This window comes from Lipotes vexillifer, unplaced genomic scaffold (genome assembly GCF_000442215.2).
Source record: "Lipotes vexillifer unplaced genomic scaffold, Lipotes_vexillifer_v1.1 scaffold211, whole genome shotgun sequence".
NCBI classification, from domain to species: domain Eukaryota; kingdom Metazoa; phylum Chordata; class Mammalia; order Artiodactyla; family Lipotidae; genus Lipotes; species Lipotes vexillifer.
The window spans coordinates 1,160,424-1,170,343 of record NW_006774591.1 but is presented as its reverse complement, the minus strand read 5'-3'; the positions used below and the strand labels follow the sequence as shown (position 1 = coordinate 1,170,343).

Here is a 9,920-nt window from a genome sequence, read left to right as displayed (position 1 = left end):
CGTGGCCCTGCTGAACCATTTCAGACTTCTGCCCTCCAGAACCGTGAGATAATAAACGTATATTGTTTTAAGCCACTAACGGTGTGATGTCATAGCAGCCATCTAAAACTGCCCATGTATATACAAATATAGTTCTCCTTTTCACAGACTTATCATGCTAACCACTAGACCACAGTGCCTGATTTTTTCTTCTATTTCAACAAATTGCAGACAAGACAGCAAGGCGTTGAGAACCATCCAGAAGCAGCAGGCAACGAGCCAGCTTCTCCCAAGAGAGCACCTTCCAAAATTCAAACACCTTCCTGGAAGTGCCACCTTCCAAAGGATAACATTCTCACAATCACAACACTCTTAGAGCGCCAGCTGCTGTCAATCTGAATGAATCAAGAAAGCTGCATCTCAAGAATGCACCATGCCACAGTCTTCCCTACCTGCCAGCACACTTGACCTTGAATGTCCAAGCTTCGGTCTCTGTCTAATCAAAGTCACATTATAAAGTTCCTAAACGGGCCTGTTTCCTGTTTCCCACCGGGAACACTATGAAGACACAAAGATATCTGAAAAACACCGGGCTGAGTAATAAGAATTACAAAACATTATTTTAATAAGTCACTGCTTTTAGGGTTCACTACTACAGTTTATTTAAAGTGTTTTTAGTTCCTTAGCTTTATTTCCCATTTAACAAGCTCCCTGAATCACCTTTTAAGGGGAATGTATTGTTTATATGGAGACTAAAATATACGAAAAATATATTTTATTCTAACTCTTAACACAGAGGACTTTGCAAAGGCTGATATGACCAGCTGAGGCCAGTGTAACTCTCTGTGGAGATAACCTGATGTCATTTTCCAAATGCCAGGCTGTAGCAGCACCCGGTGTGTCGGCCACATCAACACCCAAGCCTCTCCAGGCATGTTATCCACCAGAAACCCAGTTGGAAAGGCAGAAATTCACTTGGGGGAATCAACCCCCAGCTGACTGCATAACTCACTAATCTTGCAGACGATAAAAGAAGCAACTCCCTATCTTTTATGGCTCCCTCAAAATCAAAGGGGAAAAGCAGAAAAGAGAAGCACAACTTGCACGGCCCTAATTAAATGTTGATTACTGGCAAGGACTGTTGTTTCTGTTTTGTTTTTTATTGTTTGGAGAGGAAATACATAAAAACAGAGCCATCATCTGCCATGGAATACTGAGAAGGCAGAGAGCACCATGATCAAGTAGAAGGAACCCTGAACTAGGACTCAGGCATCCTAGATTCTCTTATTGGATTGGCCTTTAACACAAGTCACCAAGTCATCAACACACAGACCATCCGCACCACCCGTGACTCAATACCAAGTCATTTCCAATTAGGAAATGAACAGCAGTGATGATAATATTGCACCCATCCTATGGACCAGGCTCTCGCTCTCTCTATGTGTGCAATCCCTTATTCTTTGAACAATCCATCCTAGTTTACAGATAAGGGATGCGAGGCTCAGCGAAGTTCAGATTACTCAGCGGCTGAGTTGGGAATGTGTGGGGTGGAAGGGAAGAGTCAGCAAGGGAAGTCCTCTGGCAGTTCTGCTTCGACAAGAATTACAAAGTGCAGAAAAGAAGGAATGCCGGCATAAAGTTCCCAAAATTTCGACTTGGTTTTGGATGAAGAACCCCCGCCATAAAGTTCCCAAAATTTCGACTTGGTTTTGGATGAAAAGCTAAGAAAATAGTGAGAACCCCTTATAATCCAGCCAATCATTACATACACAGACTCAGATGGAACACAGATCAAAGAGTATCCCAGAAACATACCCATGTACCTTCAGAGCTTTAATATAACCCAACTAGCATATAAGGCAGGTGTTAATACTATTCCCCAAATCACATTTCCACGGTATTTCAAATATTTATAGCTTGTTATAAATTATAGCAAGGTCACATATCAAAGAATGAAAATCACCCATATTAAATTAATCAGAGATTTTAGAAAATTACACACTGCACATGGCTGAGTATAATCCATTTAATGTTTCAATGTCATGGAACATTTGCTTTATAAATAAAATATGAAAGTGATTAAGATCCCACAGACCCTCAGGAATATTACAAATCTACATGAGACCCCCCCCCCCTTAAGCTCTGGATTTGTATCTCTGGATTTAGGTTAGTGGAGAAAAAAATTAAAAAATCATGCAACTGAACTAGATCTCACTAGTTTGTGATGCTCCAGAGGAAAGTCAATGTCAGCATGGGGAGAAGTGAAATTCAATATCCCAGCTCCTAATACTCTGACTTCCTACAGCAGAATTCAAATTTTACCCTCAGCTCTGCAAGCTCAGTTGCCGCTCTCCTTTAATGGAAACTTAAGTGCACACTGAAGACAGGATTTGGCTCAAAGACTTCCTACATTGCACTAAACATTCCTGTTGTTAAAAGCACCTTTACACATATATGCCGTTATGAACTAAGACTGAATTTCCGGACAAGATGTAAAATGCAGACTTTGGAGATGAGTGCAGAACAGTTTAAAGCATTTCACCAACTCCTCTACCAAAAACAAACAAAACACGAAACCTTTGCCTCTTCCAGAGTCAGGCAACCTCCCCAAAGTCACCAGGCAGCCAGAATTTCCCAGAGGAGACTCTGAAGATAACAATTCTCTGTTTCTCGGATTTCATGACACCCTCCCCACTCCTTTAGAGAGGTGCTTCACGGTTTGTATTTCTTTCTTTAAAAACTCATTAAAGTTAACTTTGCTTTGAGAACCTTTGCGTAAGCTTATCACACCATGTGGGCAAATCCACTGATGCACTGCGGCATGTCCAAACCAGGGCTGAGAATTCCAGAGTGAGCCTTGCCAGACTGTATAATCCAATGACCGACCATGGCTCTGTTGTTAACCTTTCTAATCAAATACCAGATGGAGAGAGACGTCCGTGCTGACGGAGGACCCTGGTCTCATGGATCATATTGTCCCCTCTTCTAGGTCTGATCAGACAGCCAAGGCCTACGGGCACACTACCAGTATAGAACTTATCGGAGAGAAAAGAAACCACACAGATTTTTAGAACCATTTCAAAGAGACTTGTTCCCTTATAATAATGAATCACAAAATAAAGCTTCCAAGTCATAAACTCATTGATACGAATCTTCAGATGATGAAAGAAACGATTTGCAGTAGGTCACATATCCGTGACGCACAGGGCACCCCTCAAGAATTTGGAGAGAGTGGTGTGTGCTGCTTTGCTGTTGCCCTCTAGTCTGGACGGGCCAAGTCCTCAAATGATTTTGTACCCCATTCTAGAGACAACCTGAGATAGTGCAAAGAACCTGGGTTTTGGAATCTGGAACATCTGGGTGTAAGATCTATTCACTGGCTGTATACTAGCTGAGTGAGCATGGGGGCCAGTTACTCTACCTGTCTGAGATTCTGTTCCCTCCTCTTGGAATACTCGGCTCATCATAAAACCTCAGTGTTCTTCTCTCCATCTTGATGCTTGTAACCCTAAAAAGGTGCTTGGCACATGAAGCCAAATTCTTATCGTGGCCTCAGAGCAACAGAGGTGTGTAATGCCCAGAAATGAGGTCGAGTGGCCTCAGAATGAATGCTTTGAAAGAAAGAGAGCAAGTTATTTATTTCACTCTCATTAACACGGGCCTAAATCAGGAAAACTCTCATTCATGTGGCATTGTGTCAACCAGAAATCTCTGTTAATTGGCACCGCTGTGTGTATCTCTTCTGCTGTACAATGATAACTGGATGTTCGTAATCATGACCTTGGAGGTACTGCAAAATCTGGAAGTGTCACCTGAATCGGCAAAGATTCAATTACATCCAGTCTAGTTTTAGCATTAAGTGATTGAAAATGGGTAATCTTTGTACGGTACAGAAACTGAAAAATCTGCTGCAGACCCTTCGTATGTGTCTTAGTCAGCTTGGGCCGCTCTGCCAAAAATACCATTGACTGGGGGGCTTAAACAGCAGACATTTATTTCCCACAGTTCTGGAGGCTGGAAGTCCATGATCAGCATACCAGCAAGGTCGAGTTCTGGTGAGGGCCCTCTTCGGGGCTGCAGACGGCCGCCTTCTTATTGTGTCCTCACATGGAGAAGAGCAGAGAGGGGGGCAAGCGCTCTCTCTCTCATGACTCTTATAAGGGTGCTAATCCCATTCATGAGGCTCTACCCCCATGACCTCATCTAATCCTAATCACCTCCCAAAGGCTTCACCTCTAAATACCATCACACTGGGAGGTAGGGTTTCAACATACACATTTTAGGGGGATATAAACATTCTGCTCATGACAACATGCTATGGCGTTTACAAGGCTTGGGAACACGGTAAAATATGAAGGCTGCTAGAAAGAGGGCTGGCTTTAGAAAGTGTAATAAACCTATCTGCAAAGCTGACTTAATTTCTTCTAGTATTTTGAAAGAACGTTAGACTTTATAGAAAAGCTGCAGACACAGTACAGAGAATGCATGTACATCCTCTGCCCAGCTTTTCATAATGTTAACAACTTACATAGCTGCAATGCAATTATCAAAAGAACAAGGAATCCACATTATTAAAACACGATTAACTAGATTTCACCAGGTTTTCCCCTAGTGTCTGTTTTTCTGTTACAGGATCCCATTCAGGATTCCAAGTTGCATTTAGTCGTGTCTATTTGGCCTCTTCCAATCTGCGACAATTCTACATCTTTCCTTGCCTTGCATGACTTTGGCACTTTTGATGAATACTGGTCAATTATTTTGCAAAAGGTCTCTCAGTTTGGTTTTGTCGGGTATTTTATCATGCTTATATGGAGGTTATGCATCTGGGCAAGAATACCACAGCTGTGATGCTGAAGTTATCTTCACTTTTCTCAGTGCATCACCACAGGGAGTCGTGATGTCAATATATCTTATTACTGGTGACATGAACCTCCATCACTTAGTTAAGGAGATGTCTGCTAGGTTGCTAAAGTTACTATTTTTTTTTTTTCCTTTGTAACTGATCAAAATTTGGAGGAGATACTTTGAGATTACTCTAACATCTTGTTTCTCTTCAAACATTCATCCAAAGATTTTAGTATCCATTGGTGAATAATGCCTACCACTATTATACCATGGTCTTCCTCAAATCATGACTTTGTATTTCATTCATCATTCATTCTCTCAATTCACAGCAGTGTGAACTCATGGATATTTATTTTGTTCTATGAGTTATACCCCATTACTATCATTGTTTATTTTATTGTTTATATTGTCTGGGATTTGATCATTTTGTGCTCTTTCCTGTTGGCTCCTGTGATCTTTTGACATGCATTGATCATTTTTTAGACTGCCTTACTTCTAGCTCCGTAAGATATTCCAGACTCATTTTATACTTTTCTTGCCCCAGCTGAAATCAATCACTTTTCCAAGCGTTCCTGGTTCCACTTATTAGAGTATGGTATTTAGAAACCAAGATCTGAGTGCTAGGTATGCTCACTGCTATGAGCATGTCATTTACTTTTACGCTCTCACAGCAGATCAAGCTAGAAAATATGATACGTATGCACACATATATCTATTTATCGATCCATCTATCGACCTATCTATCTAAAATATATGAGTTCATATTGATACCTCCAATTGCAAGCTTCATTCTAGCTTTCTCTCTTTGTTTCTTTGTAACTCCCTTTTCCAACAGTGAGAAAACTACACGCATTATCTACAGTACATTCACATGTTTGATCAACCCTAATATACACATAGTTTCCAAACTACGAAACTGTCTGAGCCTGGAGCTTTTTTGTGAGGTAGTTCATTAATAACGTTCTCTATTCCTTTTATGTTTAAGACTCTGTGCTTCCACTGCAAGGGGCGCAGGTTTGATCCCTGGTCAGGGAACTAAGATCCCGCATGCCCCACAGTGCAGCCAAAAAAAAGTTTTTAATGAAAAAATAAAATAAAGTTTGCATAGATGTCAGAAAAGTATTCTCTTGTGATTTTTCAAATGGGTATTTCTTCCTTCTCATCTTTCATTTCATAGCTTTGTTTCTCCTTTAATAAGTCCGCTAGTGGTTTCTCTATTTGCATATTTTTTTTAAATACAGGATTTTGATTTATCGATTAGATCTCTCTTTTTTTTTTTTCCTGTTCTGTATCTCATTATATTCCATTTTAACCTTTATTACTTCCTTCCTTGTGCCTTCTTTTGATTTACTTTGTTCTTTTTCATCTGGGTATTTTCTCATTTATTTCCATTCTTTCATTTTTATTGGTAAAAGTGTTCACTTCAATTAATTTTCCTCTGATCACTGTTTTAAATGCATCCCATAGGTAGATTTTGTCAATTAATTCATTCATTCATTTATTTATTTATTTATTTTTGGCTGCATTGGGTCTTTGTTGCTGCACACGGGCTTTCTCTAGTTGCGGCGACCGGGGGCTACTCTTCGTTGCGGTGCGGGGGCGTCTCATTGTGGTGGCTTCTCTTGTTGTGGAGCACGGGCTTCAGTAGTTGTGGCATGGGGGCTCAGCAGTTGTGGTGCACGGGCTTACATGCTCCACGGCATGTAGGATCTTCCCAGACCAGGGCTCAAACCCGTGTCCCCTGTATTGGCAGGCAGATTCCTAACCACTGAGCCACCAGGCAAGTCCCATAGATAGGTTTTTATGTGTAGTTTTTTTATTTCCCTTTTTTAATCCATAATCTCAGTTTGTATTTCCTCTTCCATGCAGGAGTTGTTTAACTGGAGCTTTTAAAATATCTGGATAAAAGTGGCATTCTAGTTTTTATTTTGTTAGTGATTTCTAGTTTTATTATACTGTGATTGGAGAGTGTTGTTTGTACCATTTCTACTTTATGAAAATGATGGATGCTTGCTTTGTGACCGAAACATGGTGAATTTTTGCGAATGTGTCATTACACAGGAAGTGAAATTGTGTACTCATCAACTGAGGAAATTCCCCTTCCAAGAAACAGTTATAAAGCACAAGAAAACTGTTAAGCCAACACTGTAAAAGAATTAAATATACTCTAAAAGAATATTCTCCAAAAGGCATCCGAAGATACGAAAAACCAACGTGAGTCAGAAATTCAGAAACTAAAATTTTAAATGTACAAGAAAAACAGAAAAGAATGAAAAGTAAGTTGATGAAATACAGGAAAGAAACGGAAAAGACAAAATGATCTGAAAAATAAAGGTGCAGAGAGGAGAACAGATTCAAATAAAAAATTAATAAGAGATATTGAAGAAAGGTAGGAAAACAACCAAGAGAATTACAATGACACAGGACAAAAACAAGTAAAAGGGTTAGAGAGAAAGTAGTGGAAATGGAAGGAATGCAAAGAATAAATAATATTCATATTACTGGAGTCCTTCGAAAAGAAAAAGAAAATGCTGGAACAGATAACGTTTAAAATTGTAATGCAAGAAAATGTTCCTACAATAGAAAGAGACCTAAATTAATTTCACTGAATGGGCTCACTGCATACCTGGGGAAATTATCCATAATGATCAGCTTAAAGATATATGGCAGTAAGATTATTAGATTTGAAAAATAAAGACAAATTCTCAAGGCCGCTAGACAAAAACCATCAAATAATAACTTACAAAGGCAAGAGCATGAGACCGGCATCAGAGTTTACAAAACCAAGGCAACAGTGGAGCAGCATTTAAAAAAAACACAAAATTCAATGAAATAAAGTCGCTAGATTTTGTATCTAGGCGGTCTGTTATATCAAGGCTACAGGGGAAAAAAAGTCTCAGCATACGGGAACTTCTTTAGGGAATTCTGCACTCCTCAGCTCTTTTTGAAGTTTTTCTCAGTCTCCCTTTGATCACTGAAAAGCCTTGTATCAGAGCAGGGGTGGGGCAGAAGCATGAGATCATGCACTGTGATTTGGCAACTTTTACCTTTTTACTCACAGTTATTTCACACCTTTGGCATTGTCTGTCTTCAAATGATGCTGAGCGTCTGGTTTAGTGTACAATTTACTTTTCTTCTGTTGTTATTTCTCATGGTTTGTGGGGAAAATATTCCAAGACAGCCAGTTATGCTACTGACATTTGCCCTCGGCTAACTGCAATTACCGACTCGACTTTTAAATAGGTCAAAACAGAAATTTCACATGGTGGGGGGAGGCTCCCCATCAGCTAGTTAACGAAACTCACACACACAAAGCTCCAGAGTTGTCTGTCTCCTAACACTTGGCTGTTAACTGCCTTCTGAGCATTTATTAACGATGCGCTGTGCGAAGCATTTTACCAGCATTAGTTCTTACAGATTCCATTTTTAAAATCTATGGAATAGCTACCATTATCCACCTTTTACAGAGGAGGAAAGTGAGGCATAGAGAAGCGAAGTAACTTGCCCAAGAATCAAAAACAATACCACTCCATTCCAAAGCTGGAGCTCCTAGCTGTGACTCTACACTGCCTACCTCCTTCCACCTCTACTCACCATATGGCTTCCACTGCCACACTCAAGTCATCCTTGATTCCTCATGTTCACTCAACCCCATGAGCAGGTTTCATCTGTTTTTCTCCCAACTGTATTCCTTTTCCCTCCATCTGTAATTCCATGACTCTGGTCCAAGCCAGAATCAACTCTCACCTGGACAACTGCCATGAAAACCTCCCTGCTTCCACCATCACCCCCTCCAATCCATTCTCCATACTGAGGCCGGAACAGATATTTATTAATAAAACATAAATCAAATCTTGTCACTGCCTGACTTAAATTCTCCTATGGCTTCCCATTGGCGCTCAGGATGAAAGCTATCTGTCCCTGCCTACTTCTTTCCTTTCGAACTTCGGTCTCATGCCATGTTCCAACTTAATTTACTCTCTTCATGTCAATACTGGCCTCCTTTCTCTTCCTCAAAATTGCCAAGCTCATCCACACTTTAGAGCCTTTGCCTTTGCTATACAATTAGCAGGCGATGCTCTTCTCCTGGCTCTTCCTTCAGGTCTCTGCTCAAATATCCCCTCCTCTGAAAGACCTTTCCTGAGCACCCTATCAAACGTAGTGCCTGCACTCCACCACTTCACCCAATCCCTCCCTATCGCATTAGCCAATGCTTGTTCATCCATGGCAGGCATCGCCTTTTGCTTTATCTTGCCATTTACTGCAAGTAACGAGAGCATGTAGCAAGCACACAGTAACCACTAGATATAAATGTATTGAATGAGGAATGCATAATCAATACATTGGCAATATTCTGTAAATCAATAATGGGGACATAGTACATGCACATGTCATTTACACCGAGTGCCAAGTGAGGGCCACAGAAGTTAAATGCCAAAGGAGTTTAAAAGAGCTCGGAAATCCTAAAGGCAGACGAATGGAAAATTGATCTTGAAGGATGGGAAAGGGTTAGAAAGCTTCTTTTATTGGATCTGTGTTTCTTCAAGGTGCATTTGGGGTAAACCCACTGAAGAGTTACATATACGCCAGATTCTTCTAAAGCATAAACTCTCCTCTGACCGTGTTAGGAAACTTCAGAAAGGTTTTGGCCTTACTGGGGTACAATTTCAAAACGTGAAGCAGATAGCTTGCTAAATAGTACCCCTAGTGGTTTCAAAGAGTTCTTTCAGCTTCTTTAAGATGCCTCATTCCCCAAGCCAGGAGCTGAGTCACAATTCTGAGGACATGATTCCTTAACAATATATGCGCTACATCTATAATTATAATTAGTACTTAAGTAGCAAGATCTTCCCACAGAGCATAACAATGACCAAAAACAGAACAAAGCAAAAAAGATAACGTATTGCCAAAGATTTTTTTTTTTTTAATTGTGCAGTCACAAGCTGTTTGGGGGAGGTTCACCCTAGTAACTCTTGCGGGTCAGCAGGCAGTTTGCGGGTGGCGGACTTGTGGAGAGGGAAGGAGGTGAATTCCCAGGAATGGTCGTTGAGAAATATGTAAGGGTCTGTTCCACCACATCGGGGGTGGGGGTGGGG

At 40.6% G+C, this 9,920-nt stretch overlaps 1 protein-coding gene across 1 annotated transcript in view; it reads right to left on the bottom strand.

Annotated features, from left to right (window-relative positions):
• LOC103082552 (AF4/FMR2 family member 2-like) overlaps positions 1–9,920 on the bottom strand; it is a 416,027-nt gene that overhangs the window by 292,477 nt on the left and 113,630 nt on the right. The gene's annotated exons all lie outside the window — the stretch shown is intronic.